Raw genomic sequence first — 26,646 nt, 5'->3', positions numbered from 1 at the left:
TATATATATAAATTCCATAGGAGAGGCAGTTTAGCAAAGTGGCAGAGAGCTCAGACTCTGTAGCCACATTGGCTTCATCATTTTCTGGCTATGGGATCTTCGGAAACTTAACTATCTGAACCTCAGATTCTCCATTTGTAAAATGAGAATGATAACAATTGGGTTGTCTAGATCAGCAATTTTCAACTGGTGTTCAACAGCACAATGGTGTGCTGCAAGAATTTGTAAAACATGCAATACTTGTCTGTTTGTAAAACATGCAATATTTGACTATTTAAAAGAGGTCAGGGACACTGACCTCTTTTCCCTTAGATTGTCAAACAATGAAAAAAACAAACAAACAAACAAAAATGACAATGGCCAATACAACAATAGCCATCTGGTGTGAATGAATCAAAATTATACCTTTTTTTTGCCACATTGGCAAAAGATATATTTTTAGGTATGCTGCATAATTTTAGTAATTAGTTTATGTGTGCCATGAGATAAAAATAAGGTTGAAAATTTCTGGTTTAGATTAAGATAATACTGTAAAGTGCTGTCCACTGGAACATTGCACTCAATAGAAATAGCTAGTATTATTGTCATCTTTACTACCACTTTTTAAATTAGTACTGCTAATAAAACAACCTTCAAAATTATTCACTGTTAATCTGAGCATCGTTCTAGTCTCACTTACTGTCAGTACCTCTAATTGTATCCTAAAAGTGTTCAATTTGGCTCTTTTCAGTTCCACAGCACAGAATCACACTCACTCAACCTCAATTGATCAGGGTTGACATTTACAATATTTAGGGAAGTTTGGGGAAATAGGAAATGGTCTTAGAAACCACTCCAGACCTAAAATATGTTTTCTTACTGTTCTTCTGTTGGTCTGCTGACAGCTGTGCTGACTCAGAAACACCTCTACTGGTGATTTCTGCAGACACAGGTATTGCCTGGGCTCTAGGGAAATGTTTCTGCCTATGCAACCCCCAGCTGCTCCTGCTGAGCCTATTGCACCTAAACCGACTCTCACATCAGAGCAAGCAATTTGAATTCAAACTTACCTAAAAGGTGTATCTTGAAGGTTAGACTCCACAATCCAGCATAGGACGTTCCTCATAGGCAGGGCTCTTCCCTTAGTCACCACATAGACTGCTAGGCAGTAATCCTTTGTTGCTAACTGTGTAGCCAGCAAAAGGAACAAAACATGACAAGGCCAATACAGACATGGGTGGTATTCTGAAGCTTCTTGAAGGGATCAGTGAAAATGGTTATGCATTCTAGTAAAGAATGCATGTTAGGGGCAAAGCAAGATCTTTATCAACTCAGTGGCTTCTCTATTAAGTGATTTTGGAGTTTTAAAATAGAGTATTTATATTGATAATGGATTCCTCGAGAGCAGTCTTTGCCCCCGTCTCTCCACCCTTATTTGGCACTTCTTTCCCTTTTCCACCACAGGATGTCAGGGATCAGTCAGGCAGCTCTTCTGTACATGACCTTGTCTTCTCAGCAGTCCAGGCAGGGCCCTGGGATTCCGTTCCCCAAAGGCGCCCTGGGAATTTAAATTTGGGAAATGAGAAAGAAAAATCTGCTGCCACACATTTCAACTCGGGGGTCATCAGGAGTATTTTGGTTTGGGTTTAGTTTTTGTTGTTGTTGTTGTTGTTGATTGGTTTGTTGTTGTTAGTGGGTTTTTGTGTGTGTTCCTTACTGTTATACTATAAATGGGTAGGAAGATAAAGACAAGCTTATGTTTCAGAGAGAAAATTGAAGCAGGCACAAAGAGAAGCATAACACCTTCCAACTCCTATTTCCAGACAGATTCTGAGAACTAAATTTACACTTACTCTTCAGTTCTACAAGTTATTTTTGCATTATTATAGCAATACCCCACATTGGTTAAGCCAGTGCATGTGCCTGTTATTTAAAACTAATAGTCATAATAACCAATGCAAAGATAAACTAAATTTTTCTTCCCAAGTATGTAAATTAGGGACTAAAATGGCATATTACATATAAAAATTCCAAAATAAATTTTGTAATCATTTTGTTGTCATAAAAGAGGAGAGAGAAGTTTTGATTATTACATTCTGGGAATGCTATGGTTCTGTGACCACAGCTACTCACTCAGGCTTACGTTTTTCATCCATGTTGTTAAAATTTTTAGAACTTGACATATTTTCTTGGTGAAATACAGTAAAGAAAATACATATTTAATTAGTTCACAATTTTTCACTCAAGCAAACACTAATTTTTACTGTTTAGAAATATAGATATAAATGTAGACACTATAAGATATTGCTCAAGGTTTGTATTAAATCCAGAATATATATTTAAATATCAGAAGATATTTAAATTACTGAACTTAATCCCTTACAGAAATTTATTTTCTTATCATTTGCCTTTTTCTCTAAAGAAATGAAATATGTATACATTTTTCTAGAATTATGGTTTTATACATATATTTACATTCCTAGACACACATAGCTGGCCAGGTGGGTGATATTTGTGTCTAATTATTATAATCTGGCCTCAGAAATCCCAAAATCACAATTTTAAAGCCATTTCAGACTCCCCCTAATAACTGGTTTTGAATACTAGAGATTTACTGAAAGTAATCTATCCCAGCTTGTTAGATCCAGATAAGCCTTGAAGCACTCCTAAAAATGATGTACCATCCTGGGAGTTCTATTTTCCAAGAATTGTCTTTTTCCTTTGTATAACTTATTTATTGCCTGGACATATTTTTGGAGATTTGAGAAAAGATTTTTAGTTCCCTTAATCCACACTTAAATCAATAAACCAAGAAACAACAAGTGCTGGTGAGGATATGGAGAAAGGGGGACCCTAGTGCATTGTTGGTGGGAATGCAAATTGGTGCAGCCGTTGTGGAAAGCAGTATGAAGTGACCTCAAAACATTTTTTTGAAAATTACTCACTTTGATAATTCAGTAAAAATGCCAGGCTCCATATCTCAATTTTCTTCCAACCACTCAAATGTAATGTTCATCTAATAGCTGCATTTAAGGTAAATTTGCCAAATGTGAATCATTTTCTATGCTGCTGGGTACCAGTAGCTAGGAATGATATTTCCTTGTTTTTCTCTTCAATGGCATCATTAAAACTCCAGTTAGTTAATCATCAAAGAAATTACACAAACAACTTTTCCGATTTCACCCAACATAACAAAACTTGTCAAATTTATTTTTATACAAAATTTCTATGACAATAATGAAGCGAACACCAATGTCGCTCAGGCATTCATAGTTTCTGCATCAGTTTTAAATTTAGCCACTCTAAATTTGTCAAAATATCATGACTATCCCCCAGGCAAATTTATTTGCTTTAGGTTTTGTACCTTTGCCAAAATAAGGTGTTTAAACAATATGCATACCTAAGAATGTTCAAATATTAAAAAAAGAAAAAAATAAGCATTTTTGGCTTCATACTAATTTTTAAAAATCTTTATTTTTGAGAATATTACAGATGTCTCCCTTTTTTCCTGATTGTTCCAGTCCGCCGGTTTCTACCACACCACAGGGCTTCACCACCATACTGTCTGCTTCCATAGGTAAATCTTTGGTTAATCTCTTCCGGCCCCCCTCTCCCCATTTCCTCTGAGATTCATCAGTCTGTTCCGTGTTTCCATGTCTCTGACTCTATTTTATTCCAGTTTATTTTGTTCATTATATTTCTTACTCATTTATTTTTAGATTCAATTGTTGATAAATATGTATTTATTGCCATTTTATTGTTGATATTTTTATCTTTTCTTCTTCTTCTTCCTCTTCTTAAAGAATAACCTTCAACATTTCATGTAATACTGGTTTGGTGGTTGTAAATTCATTTAGGTTTTACTTGTCTGTGAAGCTCTTTATCTGACCTTTAATTCTAAATGATAGCTTTGCTTGGTAGATTAATCTTGGTTGTAGATCCTTGCTATTCATCACTTTGAATATGTCTTGCCACTCCCTTGTGGCCTATACAGTTTCTGTTGAGAAATCAGCTGACAGTGGTATGGGCACTCCCTTGTAGGTAACTAATTGTTTTTCTCTTGCTGCTTTTAAGATTCTCTCTTTGTCTTTAACCTTGGCAGTTTAATTACAATGTGTCTTGGTGTGGGTCTCTTTGGATTCCTCTGGCTTAGGACTCTCTGGGCTTCTTGACTTTTAAAGTTTTTCTTTCACCAGTAGGGGAAATTTTCTGTCATTATTTCTTCAAACAGGTTTTTCAATATCCTGCTCTCTCTCTTCTCCTTATGGCACCCCTATAATGCAAATGTTGTTATGCTTGAAGTTGTCCCAGAGGCTCCTGACACTATCTTCATATTTTGGAATTCTTTTTTCTTTTTGCTCTTCTGATTGGGTGTTTTTGTTTCCTCATATTCCAAATTATTGATTTGATTATCAGAATTCTCTACTCTACTGTTGAATCCCTGAAAATTATTCTTTATTTCAGTTAGTGTATGCTTAGTTTCAGATTGGTACTTTTTCATGTCTTTGACGTTCTCACTAAGATCCTTGAAGCTCTCATGAAGATCCTTGAGTAACCTTATAACCATAGTTATGAACTCTGTAGTCAGTAGTTTGCTTACTTCCATTTCTTTCATTTTTGACATGTTTCTTTGTCTATGCATTTTGGCTGCTTCCCTGTATTTGTTTATATATATATCAGGGAGAGCTGCTATGTCTCCTGGAATTGGTAGAGTGGCATGTGTAGTAGGTGTCCTGTAGGGTCCAGTGGCTCAGCCTCCCCAGTCACCTGAGCTGGGCACTCTAGATGTGCCCCTGTGTGGGCTGTGTGCAGACTCTTGTAGTTGACCCTTGATGGCTATTGACATCACTGGGAGGAATTGACTTCCAGGCCAATTGGCTGTGAGGACCAGCTGTGACTACAGTGGGAGAGCTGCTGTACAGGAAATAACCCTATGGGACAGGATTTACTATAGTGGGGCTTTGGTGCTCACTGAGTCTGCCTCTTGAGTGTGTCACTTGTGGATGTATGGAGTTGTAATCTTCTGTGGTCTGAAGGTGTCCACCGGGCACACTGGTTAGGGCCTCTGGGGAGGTGCAAATTCAGTCACAGCCTAGGGCCACCTGGCAGGAGCTACAGAGGGATCTGCAGAGAGCTGCTATTTGTATTGGGCTTAAAAGTCCCCAGGTGAAGCCCAGCTATGAAACAAGGCTGGCTGGTGCTAGTGCAGGGTCTTGGGCCTTTTATTGATAGGTTTGGGGCATGCTGTCACCAGTTGCAGCTTGTTTGAGAGATTTTAGGAAACTATGAAGCCTGAGCCAGGATAGGCCATTCATATAGAAAATCTGCTGCAAACAGCTTGCGTGGAGCTGCAAATTGGATGGGGCAGGGTCTCAAGGAATCCCCAGGGTGGAGCAAACAGTGTGCTCAAGACTGATATAGACTCAGATATGGCTGAGATAGGAGAGGTCACAGCACAGAAACAATAATCCCTGCCAGCACCCCTGTCTGGGAGAAAGCCTGCCAGACAATCTAGTTACTCCCCGTGTGTGTCTGGGTTCCTCAAAGCTGGAGCTCAGAGGGATGGAGTCCAAGTTCCTGTGCTGGCCTTTTAAAAGGTAACACCTCGTTCTCTAGCAGCTTCTGTATCCCTCAGCAGCTTCTGTATCCCTCAGTCACAATTCCACTGTTTTTTTCAGCCTATAGTTATGGGGACTTTGCATACAAGCTCTGGAAAGCTGGGCTGGGGGTCAGGTGTAGGGCTGTGGGCCCTTGCTCCTCATGGGTGGCCTCCTCAGAGAAGGACTCCCTTCTGATTAAAAACAATGGGTGTTAGACCAGGCGGTTTCATGCTTCCCCTCCTTCTACCAGTCTCAGTGTACTTTCTTCTTTACTTCTCTAGTTATAGGACTTTCATTTAGCCAGCTTTCAGGCAGTTCTGAATGATGATTGTTCTGTATTTTAATTGTAATTTTGATGTGGTTGTGGGAGGCAACGAGAACAGGTATTTACCTTTGCCATCTTCCATACTAAATCTTTTAAAAAATACTTTGGAAATGCATTAATTTCTCAGTATAATCTCACCAATCATACATTGCTAATTACATAATGATATATTTCTCTGCTGTTACACCTTAAGTGTATACCTAAAAGCAACCCTAAGATACTTGGAGAGAACAGAGAAAAGGAAGAGTAAGTAAATTTTTTACATTTTTTTTTCTTCTTGCCAGGGCCCTGCATTTTTTCAGTTTCTGTGATCATTATCTAGATCAGTGGTTCTCAACCTTCCTAATGCTGTGACCCTTTAATACAGTTCCTCATGTTGTGGTGACTCCCAACCATAAAATTATTTTCATTGCTACTTCATAACTGTAATTTTGCTACTGTTATGAATCGAATTGTAAATATCTGATATGCAGGATGTATTTTCATTGTTACAAATTGAACATAATTAAAGCATAGTGATTAATCACAAAAACAATATGTAATTATATATGTGTTTTCTGATAGTCTTAGGCGACCCCTGTAAAAGAGTCGTTCGACCCCCAAAGGGGTCGGGATGCATAGGTTGAAAACCGCTGATCTAGATAGACCCACAATGAAGGCTTTAAAAATACATAGAACAGGGATCTCAGGCAGTAGCAGTTGTTTTAAGTTTAGAAACCTTCCAAGTCTACCTTCTGATTTGTATATCCAATTTGACAGAGGAGAGTATTCGAATATAATAAAGGTCTGTTAACTAATTGGCCCACAGACTAAGCAACACTGATTTTGGTAAATTGTTGTCATTTCTCTGTATTTATGTAATTTCTCTGCATTTATCTAGGTTTTTCATTCCAATATGAATTAACTCTCCAGTGCATAACCAGGCTATTTTAACAGCATGCTCCAAAAAGGCTGTTTAATTTTCAAAAATATTCTTCATTTAATGAAATATATTATGCTAATAGAGTTTAATATAACACATATTTCTGTATTTTCTTCTTCTTTGCTCTTGGATCCCATTAGAAATTTAAAATATTAAAAATACTAACTCGGCCATGAAATAATAAAATTACATTTTCCAATAGATAATAGAGTAAAACACAATTTCCCCTAAGTTATTCAAAATAGGGTACTTACAAATCTTAATGTTAAACTAATAAAAATAAATAACAAAATAACAGTAATTAAAGCAAAATGTAACATAGTACCAGAAATTTACAGAAGTATAATTAGCTGCTTTGTCCTGCTTTAAGAAGATATCTAAAATTACTAGTAGGACAAGTCTTAAAGCCATAACATTTGCTTAAATTTGCCACTCACAAATGCTCAGTAAATACATAAGATTCAGTAATAAACAAATACTAGTGTGATTATTCTATTTTGGTCTTTTTGCTCCAATCTTTAATTTTGTAATGCATTATTTAATGCATAAAGAATATTATATGTAAGTTATAAAGAATAATAATATAAAGAATAACATTGAATCCACCACCCAATCCCCAAGCTACACCATTTTCAGTGACTTGCATCTGCCTTTGTGCCATTCTCCTATCCCACCCAAATTGTGTAACCTTTAGAGATAATCATTATACAACATTCTGTGTTCATCACTGCATAGACTTTCTAGTTTTATCTTGTGCCTAAAGAATGTATTTTTGGATTTTGTTTGTTTTTAAATTCTATATAATAAAGAGATAATATGCAAGTTAACCATCATGTCCTCACAAGATGGCTGCCTATGACCAGGCTGGCAGGGGGGTTAGTGATGGACGACCAAACAACTGAACAAGCAGGCTCTGTGGGGTGACCAGGCTGGCAGGGGGGGCAGTTGGGGGTGACAAGGCCAGCAGAGGGGGGCAGTTGGGGGAGACCAGGTCAGCAGGGGCAGCAGTAAGGGGTGACCAGGCTGGAAGGGGGGAAGTTGGGGCAAACTGGCTGGCAGTGGGGGGCAGTTAGGGGCAACCAGGCCAGCAGGGGGAGGAGTTAGGGGTGGTCAGGCCAGCACACAGAGGCAGTGAGGGGTGATCAGGTTGGTGGGGGGGGGCGGGGGGACAGTTAGGGGCAACGCGATTAGGAGCCAGCAGTCCAGGATTGTGAGAGGGATGTCCAACTGCTGGTTTAGGCCAGATCCTAGGCAGTCAGATATCCCCCAAGGGGTCCCGGATTGGAGAGGATGCAGGCTGGGCTGAGGGGAACCCCCTCAAGTGCACAAATTTCGTGCACCGGGCCTCTAGTCTATAATAATAAGAGCATAATATGCTAATTAGACCACACAGCTGAACGACCTTCCGGATGTCCTTCCGGAGGACCTTCCAGACGAAGCTGGGGCTGCAAGGGTTGTGGTTGTGAGGACCAAGCCCCTTGCACAAATTTCATGCTTCAGGCCTCTAGTATATAATATTTATGTTGTCTTCCAGGCCTTGTTATTTTGCTATGATATATTTGCCAAGATATATCCCTGTTGCTATATTATCTGTAGTTCATTTCTTTTTATTGCTGTTTTGTAATCAATTGTGTAAATGTATCCCAATTTGTTGATTCATTTTCCTGTTGATGTGATTTTGAATTATTTCAAATTTTAGGGATATATGGCTTTCTTTTTCTCACTCTCCTTTTTTTTTATCCTTACAAACATTGCTTCTAAGTTTCCTCAGGTAGATGTACGGACTGTTCATCAGATATATTTTTCTTTTTATGCTGGGCACACAGCTAGCCTACATTTCCCAGATTGCTTTGACATGGGTATGTAACTGAGTTCTGGCCAATGGAGTATGAGTCAAAGTATTTTACATCTGGCATACAGTGTTTAAGAAGTGCATTTGCTTTTTCCATTCTCTCTTTTCCCTTCTGTCAATGAGTCACAGAAAATAAGAGGCTTTAGAAGATGATGGAAGCTCAATATGGAAAGAACCCAAGTCCAGGTTGATTTCCAACATTTGGAGTTCCCTGGGTGAAATTCAAAATTCTGTCTCACACTTGGAGGACAAGGAGAGACAGAAGAAAAAAGCAGACCACTCCAAACTGGTAGGTCGTAGTTTTAATAATCAAGGAAACTTATATACGTTACTTGTCTTGGACAACCATAAGATGAGTAGATATCTGCATCTACCCACCAGATCCTTAATCATTTATATAGAGGCCTTAACTGGGTTTAGTCACCTATTCAGTCCAGATGGTCACATAGACACATTACTTTCTCAAGACTGTATCCTTGAAACATTTCCTAGTGTAGAAATGATGACCAAAACATACATTCCAAGGACAGGGGAAGGGGTGAGGGGCCTCTCTAATTGCCTGGGTCCAGCTCATGGGTAAACCTGTGGTCATATCTTCTCTATGACCTTCTCTAGCAGTTCCTGAATGGTCATGTTGAAAAAGCCTCTTGAAGACAATTTCTATGTATTTGAATCAGAAATAAACTTCTATATTATTGAGCCCATTTATACATTTTGTAATGTACTTGTGAAAACTGTTAGTATTCCTCTCAGCATTTCACTGACTAGTATTTTTCCCATTGAGGGAGCATTTGAAAATATATGTCAGGGCTGGGACCAGTAAGATGAGGTGTCACCTGAGAGAACATTGAATTCTACACCCTAAGCACCTCAGTCAAGAGGAATTTGCTATTGGCATCTTATAGATAAGGCCAGTTATCCTGCTAAACATCCTATAATGCAGTCCCCTACAGCAAATAACTCTCTTACCCAAAATATCAGTAGTGTCAAGGTTGAGAAAACCTGCACTAATTAATATAAACAAATAACAAATATAAATTTAATAAAATGGTAGTGATCATAATATAACTTAAAAATCTACTCTTCATATTGAATTTCTATAACTATTTGATTTTATCCAGTGGGTCAACAACAGCATGCCTACTTACTCAGTAAAGAATGTTTTTAATGTTGGGCTTTCTATTTTTCAAATTATTTAGATGCTCTTATAAAGTCTAAGATGAAAATACATTGAAAAGCATTACTATATTTTTAGAGGTGTTTTGAGATATATATGTATCACCAACCAGCAGATCAGGTGCTAAAATATAAATACTAATCTTTGGTAGCCCATAAAATGTTTTGTTGTTAAAATATATTGCAAATTATTTGACTAGGAAAATTAAAATGGATAAGGTATGCCATAAAAGGCAAACACCAGCTATATAACATGCCCATATCCTTCCAGGTGCTTCCAACACGTCATTCCAACATGAAGTCCTCTGTCAGCTAAGCTTCAGGGTTGATGTCTGCCCAAAGAGCAATCTGATTTATTAATTTTCCTGGCTGGCCTACATGTTTGGCTCAAAATCAAGTTCTCTTCCTAGTTTTGTGCATTAACGGCTCTCCTTGCTGTGTGGACCCCATTAATATTTATTATCTCCAAGGAACTCAAAGAGAGGCAATATAGAAAAGTGTCTAGGGACAGAAACCCTAGGTTCTGGAGCAATTTTTACCATTTTCTAAAATCAACACCTTGAACAAGATGAAACCCTCTTGTGCCTTGTTTTCCTGTCTACAACATGATGATAATAGAAAACCACAAGGAGCAAAGAGAGGTAAAACTAAAAGCAATACCTGGAGTACAGTAAGTACTCAAAAAGAAAAAGTCAACTTTGTTATAAAGGTCTTTATTGCTGCCTTGCAATCATATTTGGGATTTTCCTGATTGCCATCGATATGACTGCTTGATTTTTTATTTCATTGATTAGTTTGATTTCTAGTGCCTCTTCTTTTGCCTCATCTTCTTTATTACTATCTTCTCTGTTTTTGTTTACTCTTGTGTTTTACATATTATTGATTCACTGATTTTTTAAATGAATGTCTTTTGAGTGCTTACTGTGTTCTACTCTGGCAGTGAACAGAACAGACAAAAATCCCTGCTTGGAGAACCAAGATGGCGGCATAGGTAAACATCGGAGTTTGCTGCCTCGAACAACCACTTCAAAAATACAACTAAAAGACGGAAAGGACATCATCCAGAACCACAGGAAGGCTGGCTGAGTGGAAATTCTACAACTAGAAGGAAAGAGAAAAGCATACCGAGACTCAGAGGAGGTGCACTGCGGAAGTAAAATACTAAGGTGCGGAGTGCATGCGGAGTGGTCTGGCGGCTGAGGGCGCTGTCGTCGTTTTCAATTGGGAGTCTCAGGCTCTGAGCTCCAGTTCCGGGCGAGTCTCTAGGGACCCAGACTCATACGGGAGAAGCGGGACTGTCTGGCATCGGTCTGAACCCGAGGGCAGCTTTCTCTCCGAGGGGCTTGCAGCGATTACCCAGACACTGAGAAGCAGAGCCTCTGAGGGCAAGTCTGAGAGCAGCCATAACTGCTAGCCCCGCCCTGTTGATCCTGTGGGACCTGCCCCGCCCAAGCCCTGCAGAGAGGCTTTTGCTGGATAGCCACAGGCAAAGGCTAGATTAGCACCTCCCTAGAGATCCAGGAGCCAGGAAGACCAGAGGTCAGAGTGGGACCATCCAGTTTGCAGCTCCGTGGAACCATAAAGGACACACTCAGGGGGCAGACTCAGTGAGCACCAAAGCCCCATTGAAGCAAGTCTTGCCCCAGAGGGGTGTCTCCAGCACAGAAGTTCTCCCACTGCAGACACAGCTGATTCTCACAGCCAATTGGCCTGGAGGTCAATTCCTCCCAGTGATAACTACAACAATCAAGGCTTAATTACAACAAGACTGTGCACAAAGCCCACAGGGGGTGCACCAAGAGTGTCTACCTCAGGTGATTGGGACACTTAGCACAAAAAGGCACTCTATCGACACAGCAAAGCATAAAAAATGCTGAGACAAAGAAACAGGACACAAATGACAGAAATGGAGGAAAGCAAACTGCTGAATATAGAGTTCAAAACCACACTTTTAAGGTCTTTAAAGAACTGTCTAGAAGCCGCCGATAAATTTAGTAAGGCCCTCGAAAAGACTGGTGAGACCACCGATAAATGTAGTGAGATCTTCAAGAAATCTAGTGAGACACTCGATGTTGTGATAAAGAACCAACTAGAAATTAAGCATACACTGACTGAAATAAAGAATATTATACAGACTCCCAACAGCAGACCAGAGGATTGCAAGAATCAAGTCAAAGATTTGAAATACGAAGAAGCAAAAAACACCCAACCGGAAAAGCAAAATGAAAAAAGAATCCAAAAATATGAAGATAGTGTAAGGAGCCTCTGGGACAACTTCAAGCATACTAACATCCGAATTATAGGGGTGCCAGAAGAAGAGAGAGAGCAAGATATTGAAAACCTATTTGAAAAAATAATGACAGAAAACTTCCCCTACCTGGTGAAAGAAATAGACTTCCAAGTCCAGGAAGCACATAGAACCCCAAACAAAAGGAATCCAAAGAGGACCACACCAAGACACATCATAATTAAAATGCCAAGAGCAAAAGACAAAGCGAGAATCCTAAAAGCAGCAAGAGAAAGAAAATCAGTTACCTACAAGGGAGTACCCATACGAATGTCAGCTGATTTCTCAACAGAAACTTTGCAGGCCAGAAGGGAGTGGCAAGAAATATTCAAAGTGATGAATACCAAGAACCTACAACCAAGACTACTTTATCCAGCAAAGCTATCATTCAGAAGTGAAGGTCAGATAAAGAGCTTCACAGATAAGAAAAAGCTAAAGGAGTTCATCACCACCAAACCAGTATTATATGAAATGCTGAAAGGTATCCTTTAAGAAGAGGAAGAAGAAGAAAAAGGTAAAGATACAAATTATGAACAACAAATACACATCTATCAACAAGTGAATCTAAGAATCAAGTGAATAAATAATCTGATGAACAGTATGAACTGGTGATTGTAATAGAATCAGGGACATAGAAAGGTAATGGACTGACTATTCTTAGGGGGGAAAGGGGTGTGGGGCGTGTGGGAAGAGATTGGACAATAATCGTGCACCTATGGATGAGGACAGTGGGTGGGGAGTGAGGGCGGAGGGTGGGGTGGGAACTGGGTGGAGGGGAGTTATGGTGGGAAAAAAGAGGAACCAATGTAATAATCTGAACAATAAAGATTTAATTTAAAACAAACAAACAAACAAACAAACAAACAAAAAAATCCCTGCTTGTATAGAACTTGAATTCTAGTGATTGCTTGACTCATATCTTGACTCAGGATATTGCTGGTGTCTTGATTTCTTCATAGTAGCTGATTTGATTTTCTGACCTGAACTCTAAAATTCTTTGGCAGTACTCAATACCTTGCAGCCCTGTCTGCTGCAAACCGATGGGAACAGCTGACCTAGTCTTGACATTGGTTTAAGCTCTATAAGTTGTAAAAGTCACTGAAGAGAAATAAAAATGAAAGAAGTGCTGTGGAGCTATTTGCCTGATACATGAAACGGATTATTTCTGCTTCTCACAAAAGTTGTGGCTATGAAGTGCTAGAACTAGGAGACCACACAAAAAGCATAAGAAATATCAAGAGGAAAGTTTAGTTTGGGATTCTAAGCACTGTGACTTATCTTGATTAAAACAAGGCCTTCTTTTGCATGCTGTTGGATACAGGGTATTCAGAAATTTCTTGGCCGTTTTGAGATGTCCCCAAAATATTCCTAGGCTTCTGACATTATTTTTCTATGTTAATGTGATCCAGATTTCCAGCACAAATGTAATTCTAGTTTATTTTTATTATATTTTTGGTGACTATATCAAATGTAAAAATGGGCTGGAAAGGCTGCATGTCTGATAAAATGTACCAATTCTTACCTAAGTTATGTTATATTGAGCATCATTTCAACTAAGATAGAAATTCTTTGTTGTTGTACAGCTGCACAAGAGTTAATATTATTTCCTATCTCAGGTTTTATGTATTTTAATGTTTTAATTTTGAAAAATAACCTTAGGTAAATTACACAAGTTTTAAAAATGAATAATCATGCATTTTCTACATTATGAATATAGGGCTTTTTAAGTTATCTTTGAAGCAAACGGAAGATCTTTAATTTACTGCTGACTAATGCCATATGGCTTTTCAGTACACAAGGGAAGGATTAACGATGTGTAGGCACATGTAAATAGAGAAAATCAGTCACAGGTGCTAAAGGCACCATAATGATTGCCTTTCTATGAAATAATAATTCTGATGTTCTTCAGATAGAAAATGAAGTTCCTCTTGGGAACATAAAATCAAATTTTGTAATAGTTAAAGGCTCTTTTTGTAAGGATATTTTCAAGTGAAACATCTAAATTTTGAGCAGGCAATAATAAGTCAGAAAATACTGAGCAACAGTATTTTTTGTTTGTTTGCTTTTGATGTGAACATCATATTTTTGTCATATTTCTATAATTTTTAAATTTGCTCTTTTAGTTTAGATGTAAAAAGTACTTTCTAAGTGAATGATAGGGCTCAAAACTAGTAATAGTTAAAGTTATTACATTATCTGATGAGGATGCAATACTTTGTAATCTTATGTATTTGAAGTTTATGTATGCCAAGAATTAGACTAACTTGCCTCACTAGCTCCAACTAGTTCAATAAGGCATTTTAGTAATTCTCTATGCAGTGAAATAATGCACTACTGGAAGAGTTTAGTCTTGTTAGAGTGCTTCTCAGCCAAATGACTGCTTAATATATGACATGGGAATCACTTGCTCTGTCAATCACATAAATTGTTTTTAAATTATACTATAGGCCTGAAAAACTGTCTCACAAAGAACAGTAAAAGCACTCCCTAAGCATCAGAGGCCACTAGCTATGGATTATGCGATTTAGCTTTTAGTAAAAGCAGACACAAGAAGGTGGTACATCCAAAGTTGTTTTTTATCCCATACAGAAAACCATATGAATTTAATCTGGTGTTGGATAGTCATGTGAAATTTGAGCAACCTAGGTTACATCCAAGCCCATAAATCTATCTTTGAAATTAGAGTCACAATATTTTATTACAAGGATGTGTGAAATTTTAGAACCTTGTCTGTCGATCTCACCATGAATTTGGCTCATTGTGCAAATTTTAAGAGCCCCATCCAGACTACCCTGGGTTGAATAGCCTTCTCCATCCAACTGAAAATGATGGATGCAACATTGAAGAGTGCTTCAGGAATAATCTGTGTTTAATTAGTGCTTCTATCATTCCTGTAAAACACTCAAATTTTCAATGTTTTAACTAAAAATATATAAACATAATTTTTACAAGGTATTTTTTCATTATTTTAGTAAGTTGGCAAGAAAAGGTGATGGAAGGGTTCTTCAGGTTAATGAACCTTCTCTTCTTTAGTGCAAGACTGGCCGGGCATAGGCCATTGTTGATGAAGTATGAGAGACTGGCTTCATCCAGAAACAGCGGCTGGAGCCAATAAAGTGGTTTAAAATAAAAGGAAACTACTATGCCTACCTTTCATGGCCTTGCATTTGTCTCAAGAAAATCTGCATTCAAACATGGTAAGATTAGCTTCCTTTGCTATACTGCGTGTAAAAACACGTTCTCCCTGTACAAAGGAAATTTAATTTATTTTCCAACTTTTATTTTCATTAGACTTTATTACTACTGTGTCTGTTGGCATTTTACATGAACATTAAGTAGCTATAGTACAAAAGTATGTGTGTGGTCATTATAAATTAAGGGTAAATATTTGTTTCAAAAATATTAGTTTAATCTGTGCAATATAGTATTTATCTCTCACGTACAACAACTAGATGTAACATAGGTTTAGTTTCCTCCCAGCTTTGATTTTTAATTGGAACACTTCAATGTCTTATTTTCCACAAAAAATGAACTTTCTAAATTTAAAATATTAATTTGATTACATTGACTGTGCTGTTGATTTATATGTGATATGTTTCATCAGTGAAGCCATTTCAAAGCAATGGCAGCAAAGTGTTACCACATCCTATATAATAAAAGGCTAATATGCAAATTGTCCCCTCCGGAGTTAAACCAACTGGGAGTTCAACCGCTGGCTATGAGGTGTGCTGACCACCAGGGGGTGGTGCAAAATGAAGGAAGGCCCTGGCTGGCTGCCGGCAGCCAGGGGAAGGAAGGCCCCAATCAGCCCCGATTGCTGGCCAGTCCTAAGGACCCTACCCACCCACGGATTTCGTGCACCCAGCCTCTAGTTGTTTATATTAAAGAAAATCAGTTTTCAAAGTGGGGCTGTTTACCTTCCCCTGGCAAATAAAGTAACCCCTTCTTAGAATTAAAAGTGTTATTAAAGAATAGGAAATGTCCATGATAACATTATAGCACTTTTCTATTAGAAGATAGATAGTCAATGTGTATGTAATCAAGGTAAATTAAAGCGATCAGTACTAGCAGGTTTTACAAGATCAAACTATAACTGTAGAAAAACTGGAGGATGAATATTAAGTCAAATTGGTCATATATTAGAACTATTTCAATTTTAAGGTTTAATAATTACCTTCAATTTCTGTGTCCCTTGGTAATATTTGGGAAATAAGTCACTTTTTATTGAAATTACCTACTCATATTTTCCTATATTTTGAATGTTAAAATTATTCTAAATTTATTAGGATAAAATAAAGACTTAAGTAAGTTACCTGAAGCAAAAGGGCAAGTTTTCAGCCACTACTTGATGCTTGCACTTTTGGGAGAAGGAGAGGGATGAGAAGGTGGTAGAGGAATAACTTACCTAGTTTGACTCTACATGACTGAAATTTGCTATGATAATTGACAACCTTCCCTTTGTTGTGCCCAGATGGGACCTCAAATCAGTTAGCTTAAATCATCCCACATGGTGAAATTTATCCATTTATAATGCACTTATATCTGGGAAACCCACAGCTACATGGCATTAACAGGTCAACAGAAAATCACATCTGAAATTCAAAATAAACAAGAAAAAGACCAGTCAATCTTGGGTGTGTTAAGTGCATTTTCATTGATTGTGTTTTCTTCCTTCAACACCAATCCAAAGAACAAAAACTGGTCCTGTGGCTTTTACTCTTTCATTTTTCCAAATAAGAAAGGACGGATGGCATAGAGAATCGTAACATAAAATAGCTGTTTCTGCAAAAATGATCACCTTCCTCATAGCTTCATAATTTACTCCCAGTCCATAAGGTCCTCAGTTCCAGTGATTGGGATGATGGATGATTCCACTTCAGCTACAACTTGCAAAGATGCTGCAATGTATCACTCTGCAGGATACACAATAGAACAAACGGACCAGCAGGATGGAATGGCAAGCAGCGGTGCCAAGGGAATTCTCTTCAGGGGAAGAGCAGCTAGTCATTCCCTGGAATTATGTAAAATACAGCTTGTAAATATTGCTCTCATTGTGGACTCATGCATGTGCAACTTGACAGAAAAGGGCAACACTGGCATAGAAGAATGCAAAAATATTTTCCGCTTCAGTGCCCATAATTTCCACAGGGCCAGATTTTGCATTAAACTGGGCTATAGCTCCCTGCCCGTGAAATGTTGAAAATGCAAATATATATATTTGAGGACAGAGGGAAACTATTTATGGTTTTATCTTTGAGACTTTGTTTACTGTAAAAGTTTATTCAATAATAAAGCAATGCTAAATTATTTGGTAATGTTTCTTAAATCACATTTCTAGTATCAGCCCATAAATCTTATAAGTGAACATTACATTTGAAGTGAAACATTAGGATATAAAGCAATACCCAGCAAATATTAGCTCTTCTTTCCATTCTGCCATTGGTTAACAAGAGGAGCCTTGAACTTCCAGAGGACACAGACACATATATTCATTTGCACTCTTGTTCTGTGCAGTTTGCATAGGAGAGAAAAATTACGGCTAGCCATACTTTACACACCCTCACATCATCTAACAGAAATCTGCTCTGTACAGAATAAGATAAAATGCTGTGTCCTCATGGGCCTCACAGCAACAAATAATAAGAATGATTATTGGCAATTCCTCTGAGTTGCTAGCAACTAGTAAGAACAACTCCATGACCAGCTCTTATGACCAATTAACATTCGATTTACCATGTTCTTTTGCATTTGAAAACTTCTGTTCCATAGCAGGCTCTGTTTTGAGATTTGTTTGTTTGTTTTTACCTTTTGTGCAGGAAACCTACTCTTCTACTCCCATACTGAGAGAGACAGGGTCAAAAATAAAGTAAATGTCCTCCCACATTTAATTTATATAGCCATAAAGCAGACTGTGTGTTGTGTGCATGTGTGTATATGCCTGTGTGTGTGTGTGTGTGTGTGTGTGTGTGTTAGGGATGGGGGTTAATCTATAATCTTATTTAAAGTGATTGACCCTCTAGATAGAAGCAGTGACCTTTATAAGCAAATGAAACTAAGATGTAGGGGTCCATCTTTACCTATTGAAGTAGCCACATTTAATGTTTCTTTAATCTTTTGTGGGTTTGTTGTTTTTGTGTTTGTTTTGTTTTGTTTTTGGCTCAGAAAAGGAAACATGAAATTAAAGGAGAATGTTCATCATAAAATGATATTTTATATATGCTTCATTTTCAGGGAAGAGATTTGAAACAACATCTGCTAGAGAACGGATAATGGAACTCTGCTTCAACTTCTTAGAACACATGCTATACACAACATCAGTGTTTCCTATTGTGTTCTAAAAATGCTATTATTTGTTTAAAAATGGTTCTATGGTCAAACAAGTTTTTGAAATACTTGGTAAAATAAGGGTAAGTAGACATTTTTATTATAAACCATCGCAGGGCCTTTCATTTGCTTGCATGCATTGTAAATATCAAGAAAGGTGTATTGTATTCAGTTATTCCCAAGTGTATATGAATTTGAAAACTTTTGTTTTTACTTAAAACCTATTAATATCCTGAAGAACTGACATGATGCCAAGCATGCTTTGAAAAAAAATGATGCTTCAATGTTGCACAGCTAAAAAATCTTTGATTTTGTATTTATTTCATGTATTTTAATAATTATTTTGATATTCTGATACAGTGCAATGCTACAACCTATACAAACTTCTCTGTTTACAGGTTCTACTTTCATTTCCTTCTGCTGCTCTATAGAGTTAGAGCCTTGTCTATATTGTCTACTTATTTATCTGAAAAACTTCTAAATAAATTATAACCATCAGTGACTAAAATGACATATGTTAAAGGAACTAACAACTCCTTAATAACTACACCTGTGTGGAATAAGCTTTGTAATCTAGAACTCGGCATCATTTCCTGTCCAGTTTCTAAAAGATCACCCATTACAAATTGTAAAAGTATATGCAGGTTTTAGCTTTAATTTAGCTGATAGTTATTAAAATCTACTTCCTTCTTTGCAGTTGACATTCAGAGACTCAAAGGCAGTGAAGGAAGGTGGCATATTATAGTGGAAATAGGACTAGACGGAGAATCAGGGACCAGAGTTTAATCACTAATAATAGTATAACCATAGGCAATTTACCTTCAGGGTCTCAGTTTCTCATTCTGAAAAAGGAATGAAAAAATCAAATCTTAGTAAGTATTAAATTATGGTAGCTATTCCTTTCTTATACACTTTGGCCATTATAAATGGAAATCATTATACACTATAATTGTATTTTTTTACTTTTACTTAAAAATATATAAATAGAAATAGACTATGATATTCTAAGCCTGTTTAGTAAAACCTTATATCATTAAGGCAAAACTTCTGCCCTTTCTTGTAGTCAAATGATTATAGGTAAAGTATGTATTATTACAAATTAGGCAAGGAGATGAGAAACTTGTTTTTAGCATGAATATTAATCTATAGGCTTTTTCTAAGAAGGAGTCTTTAGTCTAATAGATTCAGAATTGAGTTGCATATCTTTCAACACATCAATCTACCAACACAAAGCTTTCTTAGTGCCTTTCTGTTTCAAGAAGAATATCTACCTGCTTGTTGGAAATTTTAGCACCATTTTTCTTCTGTATGTAGAAGATATAATGACTTGACATTAAAAGAACTTAGCTTCAATAAAATTTACCCATTAAGGGTCATGGCAAAAAAAAAAAAAGCCTAAAAAGAAGATGTGTGAGATCGTGAGAACACAAATTAAGCCTTTTAAAATTCCTTTGGTTTAAAACCTACATTCAACCCATTGTTCAGTAAAAGACATTCATTAAATTTTTTATTGAATTTATTGAGGTGACATTGGTTGATAAAACTATACAGGTTTCAAGTGTACAATTCCATAACATATCATCTGCACATTGCATCATGCACTCACCACCCAAAGACAAGTCTCTTTTCGCCACATTTATCCCCTCCGTTGCCCTTCTCCACCTTCCCTTCCCCTCTTTTCCCTCTGGCAATCACCATGCTGTTTTCTGCATCTGTTTTGTTTTTTCTTAATCCCAGCCTTCAAAACACCTTCCCCAGCTCTGACAGCTATCAGTCTGTTTTATGTATCTATGAGTCTGTTTCTATTTTGGTTGTTAGCTTATTTTGTTCATTCAATTCCACATGTAAGTGAAATCATATGGTGTTTGTCTTTCTCTGACTGGCTTATTTCACTTAGCATAATAAACTGCAGGTCCATTCTTGCTGTCACAAAAGGCAAGATTTCCTTCTTGTTTACAACTAGTAGAATTCCACTGTGTAAATGTACCACATTTTTAATCCACTCATTTACTGATGGGCACTTGCACTGCTTTCATATCTTGGCTATCCTAATATATAAAAACCCAGGGTCCGTAATGACTGACTGGATGACTGGACCATCCCCCGGCCCACAGGCTCCATTGGTCAGGGGATGACTAATGGGGAACCAGGGTCCCTCAGGCTCCAATGAATCCATGGCAGCAGTGACTGGTGAACAGGTGGAAGGCAGACTGCTTTGTCCCTCCCCCAGCCCACAGGCTCCCATTGATCAGGGCATGGTTAACAGGGAACCGGAGTGAGTGGCCCAGGGAGTGGTGAGCAATTGGAAGGCAGGCCTCTTGGTCCCTCCTCCTGGCCCTCAGACTCCAATCAATCGGTGGTGGATGTGGGGCGGAACTGGGGACTGGCTTCCTTAGTAGTCCTGTAGATTCAATCTCCAGAGGACAGGCCAGGTACCAATGGACCAGTGCCTCCAGCACGATCCCAACAGCGCTGCCGGCCTCCGGGAACTTGGCCTCAGGCACTGTGGCCGCTTCCCCTCCCTAGACGCTCCACAAGGAAGAAAGGATACCTCCAGCAGCACCAGGGGCAACCAGCGGTGACTGACTGCTCTCCCTGTGCTTCCTGCAGGTCACTCGAGCTGGTCCCCGCCCGCCCCGCTCCAGATGAAGTATGATCACTGCACATGGAAGGAATGTAGTAAAAAAACAAAAACCTATGACCAAGAGAATGCCGCAGTCAACATCCAGAGTCCGGCTCAGGAGAACGGAGAGAAGAAATAATTCCATAAGTTGGCCAATGCCAAGATATTTCTGAGTGACTGCTTGGCGTGTGACAGTTGTGTGACCGCAGAGGAAGGAGTCCAAGTTTCTCAACAGAACACCAAGGATTTCTTCCGTGTTCTGAACCTTAATAAGAAATGTGATACCTCACAGCTCAAAGTGCTGGCAGTGTCCGTGTGTCCTTAGTCTCTGCCTTATTTTGCTGCTAAATTCAGCCTCAGTGTCACTGATGCATCCAGAAGGCTCTGCGACTTTCTAAAAAGCCTTGGGGCGCACTGTCTTTGACATGAAGATAGCTGTGGACTTCAGCATCCTGGAGAGTCAGAAGGAATTTGTGCGTCGGTACTGCCAGCACCGTGAGGAAGAGCCCTGGCTACCCATGCTGACCTCCGCCTGCCCCCGCTGGGACCAATATGCAGAGCATGTGCTGGGTCACCCCATCACCCCCCACCTCTGCATGGCCAAGTCTCCCCAGCAGATCATGGGCTCTCTGGTGAAGGATTACTTCACCAGACGGCAGAACCTGTCCCCAGACAAGATTTTCCACGTCATTGTGGCCCCATGTTATGACAATAAACTGGAGGCCCTTTGAGAAGATGTTCCCACAGCTTTACATAGTTCACAGGGTGCTGACTGCATGTTAACCTCAGCTGAAGTTGTCCAGATAATGGAGCAAAGTGACTTCGCCTCGAATGAAGACACCGTGGACACTCTGTAGACATGAAGGAGAAGGAGGTGAGGCTCCACAAAGGTGCCAGCTCCGACGGGTACCTGGCGCACATCTTCAGGCACATGGTCAAGGAGCTGTTCAATAAGGACATGGAAGTGCTCACCTACTGCTCCCTGAGGAACAAAGACTTTCAGGAGGTCACCCTTGAAAGGGACAGAGAGGTTCTGCTATGCTTTGAGGCTGCTTATGGCTTTCGGAACATCCAGAAGTGGTCCTGAAGCTGTAGAGGGGCAAGTTCCCCTGCCACTTTGTGGAGGTCCTGGCCTGCACCAGGGATGCCTAAGTGGCAGGGGCCAGGCCCAGGCGGAGGATGGGTATACAGACAGGGCACTGCTGCATCAGATGGAAGGCATCTATGTTGCCATCCCAGTGTGGCCCCCGGAGACCAGAGCCCATATGCAGGAGCTGTACCAGGAGTGGGTGGGGCGGGGGGGGGCGACTCGCCCCGGGCCCAGGCAGCCCTGCACACTGCCTAGCAGGGCCCAGGGCAGCCTGCCAGGACATCAAGTGGTAAAAGTCCAGCAGACGCCCAGCCTGCAGGCCGCCTGAAGAGGGGTGTCAGACACGTGAAACAAGGCTTAGCATCTCTGTCATCGCTTAGGTTTTCAGAATTCCCTGCTCCCCATCTGTTGGCTCCCTCCCTCTGAGGGGATGCCTTCCATCTGATGCAGCAGACAACTACACAGAAAGATAGGGTTCACGGCTGGTGAGCACAGTGGCAGTGGCAGGAGCCTCTCCTGCCTCCGTGGCACCACTAAGGAGCAGTGAGTTGAGTGGTAAGGAGCAGTGAGCAGGTGGGCGGTAAGGAGCGATGAGAGGGATTTCCAACTGTCAGCTTAGGCCAGTGGTTGGCAAACTGCGGCTCACAAGCCATATGCAGCTCTTTGGCCCCTTGAGTGTGGCCATGAAGTTTCAATTGCACTGTACATGAACAGCCGCCCGTGGTATTTTGTGGAAGAGCCACACTCAAGGGGCCGCAGTTTGCTGACCACTGGCTTAGGCCCCTTCCCCCTGGTGGACATCCCCTGGGGGGTCCTGGACTGTGAAAGGGTACAGGGTGGGCTGAGGGACCCTCCCCCCAGTACATGAATTTCATGCACTAGGCCTCTAGTCTATAATAATAAAAGAGTAATATGCTAATTAGACAAGACATCCTTCTGGACACCCTTCCTTCTTGACAAAGCCGCAGCTTTTGGTGGCCACAGCAGAGGTGGCAGAGGTCCCTGGCAGTGGTGGCGGTGGGTGGAGGCCGGGGCCAACGCCCTTGCATGAATTTTGTGCATCAGGCCTCTAGTTGTAAATAAAGCTGCAATGAACATAAGGGTGCATATATTCTTTCAAATTAGTGTTTCAGTTTCTTTGGATATATTCCTAGAAGTGGAATCATTGGTTCAAAAGGCAATTCCATTTAAAAAAATATTTTTTATTGATTTTTTTAGGTAAAGATGGAGAGGGATAGAGAGATAGAAACATGGATGAGAGAGAAACATGGATTGGCTGCCTCCTGCACACCCCCTACTGGGGATCAAGCCTGCAACCTATACTTGTGCCCTGACAAGGAATAGAACCAGCAACCTCTTGGTTCATGGGTCAATGATCTACCACTGATCCACACCAGCTGGGCTAAGCAATTCCATTTTTAATTTTTTGAGGAAAAAAATTAAAAATACAGATCGATAGAAAAACATCCTCGGGTGAGAATTAAAAAAAAAAAAACTACAATGAAAACTACAATGAGCAATTACCTCACACCTGCCAGAATGGCTATCATCAATAAATCACAAACAAGTATTGTCTAGAATGTGGAGAAAAAGGAAACTTCTGGCCTTTTAGGTGGGAATGCTGATTGGTGCAGCCATTGTAGAAAAGCCTGCTGGGGAGAAGCCTGCAACCATGGTACGTGCCCTTGGCTGAATCAAACCGGGACCTTTTGGTCCACAGGCCGACACTCTATCCTCTGAGCCAAACCAGCTAGTGCTCTCATTATAGTTTTAATTTGCATCTCTCTGATGATTAGGCATCTTGAACATCTTTTTATATGTCTATTGATCATCTGTTTGTCTTCTTTAAAAAAGTTTTTATTCAGGACCTTTGCCCATTTGTAATTGGATTATTTGGGCTTTTTTGGTGTTGAGTTGCATAAATTCTTTATAAATTTTGGAAATTAACCCCTCATCAGATGTATCATTGGTGAATATGTCCTCCCATTCAATGCGTTGTCTTTTCATTTTGTTGATAATTTATTTTGCTGTACAAATGCTTTTTATTTTGATGCAGTCCCATTTTTATAACTCATTGCTGTATATTTTTTTTTCTGTTAAATGTTTTAAGTGTGTCAGCTTTATCCTTCAAACATACATGTGAAACTCTTTGTACTTGACATTCCATTTAAGAAAAAATATGACCTTGAATGTTTTTGGATGTTGTACTTCAAAATCTGTGATTAAAAAATACATTATGGCCGAAACCGGTTTGGCTCAGTGGATAGAGCGTCAGCCTGCGGACTGAGGGGTCCCGGGTTCGATTCCGGTCAAGGGCATGTACCTGGGTTGCGGGCACATCCCCCAGTGGGAGATGTGCAGGAGGCAGCTGGTCGATGTTTCTCTCTCATCGATGTTTCTAACTCTCTATCTCTCTCCCTTCCTCTCTGTAAAAAATCAATAAAATATATTTAAAAAAAAATACATTATGACAAAAAAAGGAAATATTTGCAATTTCCATGGCTTATGAGGGAAGGTTTAGATCAAATATAGATGTAAAAACAAACATATTTCCTCTTGAAATGAGTAGAAAATTATCTGATTTAATTTGCTGGAGAAAGACAAATATTTTTTGGTTAGGGAATGGAGAAGAAATGTTTTACCTAAGTTGTTGAGACACTGTACTGTGGATCTGCTCAGGTTCTTGTTTATCACTTTAGTTCTACATAATTGAGGCACAATTACCAGGATTAGAGGCTACAGTAAGCTTGCTGAAGATGATAGGTATTTTGTTATTGCTTTAGGGCACACAGATGGACTCCCCAGAGCCCTGAGACACTGAGCCTTGTTCTACCTGCAGGCACCAAAGCAGGTGTGAGCCACTGATGGGGCAGCTCCAAATGGAGCTTACCACAGGTGATGCTAATTAAGGAAGCTCAGGGATTCTGAAGGGGCACAGTTTATTGCTGATGGGGGAGTGCCAAAGGGTAGTGAAAAGCAGGATTGTCTGCTGGCCCTGGGAAGATAAGAACACAAAGGGCACAGCAATGGGTTTGAATGCAGGCACTTATCGGTGTGCCTTTTAAACTGCATTATGCTGCATAGAAAGGTGTGTTTTTGGCAGTAAATTTGGGTTCTTATTTGAATGTACTAATTTATTAATATTAATTTGTGTTACCATCTAAGTGGCTACTCCCTTTTTTCTTTTGGGCATGGGGAGCATCAAAAAAATTAGACCAACCTCAAATAAGCTATAATTAAAATAAAAATCTGATATATTAAGCCATTATACGAGACCAGTGCTCTAACCCCTGAGCTATGAAGCCTCGGCTATATTAAGCCATTATAAATAAAGTTTTACATAATGTGACTTTACCCCCACATTAAGAAAAATTCTCTCAATAACATGTGAATTTAATAAAATTTTATATTTTTCTAATTCACTATTATTTAAATAATATTTATTTAGAGAATGAACACCACATTCCACAGAACAGTGTAATTGCATTTTTATTGGCAATATAATCAAATACCTAATTCTAATAAAAAACATAATTCATGGTAAATTTATTATAGATCATTTAAAATTTTATGTTTCTTCATTGTTAGCTGCATTGCATTCTGCATTAATCATATTAACCAGCAAGAAATATTGCCTAAAGAGAATTGACTGTTTTAAAAAAGAAAGACATATTGTATGAACATTACAGATTTCAGAATATTGTTTACCACAGAGCAGTTAGTTGATGATAAGCTGTGTATAGTCATCTAAATGTAGGTAGCAGAATAATTGATCATTATGAAATTTAATTAGGGTAAAGCTTGTCTTGTCATTTATTGTTGTTCAACAAACTACATTAACACTTAGTGGCTAAACATTAGTACTGTTTTATTTGCTTAAGATTCTGTAGGCCAGGAATTTGGGCAGTGGATGTGCCAACGGCATTGATTCTGTTTCTAATGCCATATCCTGGGGTTACTCATTTGGCTGCATTCAACAGGATTACCAGCTAGAGATTAGGTTCAGTTGGGGCAGTGGGCCCGCAGGCACTGGAATGTCCAAGATGAATTTATTCACCTGAATGGTGTCTTATTTTGAATGTCTGAAACAGCTGGGTGCTGCCTGGCCTTCTCTCTTTCTCTCTCCATGTTGTCTCTCAAGTAGGGTTGCTGAACTATTGCCTGACAGCTAAGGGCTCAAATAGAAAGGAATAGGAAGCTGCAGAAAAGGCTTGGCCAAAAAGTTTACACGGCATCATTTCCGCTGAATTCTCTTGGCCAACATCAACGTACCAGGGTAGATTCAAGGGGAGGGAAAATAGGTTCCAAAGCTTGATGTGGGAGTAAAATGAGAGATATTGGAGTCATCTTTAGAAACACAGTTTAAATCCGTTTAATATATTTTGGTTTGCTATCCAAAAAGACCATATATTTTATAGCACTAATATTTCTGAGAGAGAAGAGAAATATCTTGGAATAAATAATTTCT

At 39.2% G+C, this 26,646-nt stretch overlaps 1 pseudogene; it reads left to right on the top strand.

Annotated features, from left to right (window-relative positions):
• The first annotated feature begins 21,110 nt into the window (after positions 1-21,110).
• LOC102431387 lies at positions 21,111-22,433 on the top strand (annotated as a pseudogene).
• Positions 22,434-26,646: the final 4,213 nt, after the last annotated feature.

This window comes from Myotis lucifugus, unplaced genomic scaffold (genome assembly GCF_000147115.1).
Source record: "Myotis lucifugus unplaced genomic scaffold, Myoluc2.0 scaffold_120, whole genome shotgun sequence".
NCBI classification, from domain to species: Eukaryota; Metazoa; Chordata; class Mammalia; order Chiroptera; family Vespertilionidae; genus Myotis; species Myotis lucifugus.
The sequence above is the reverse complement of the archived record's forward strand: the minus strand, read 5'-3'. Positions and strand labels throughout refer to the sequence as shown.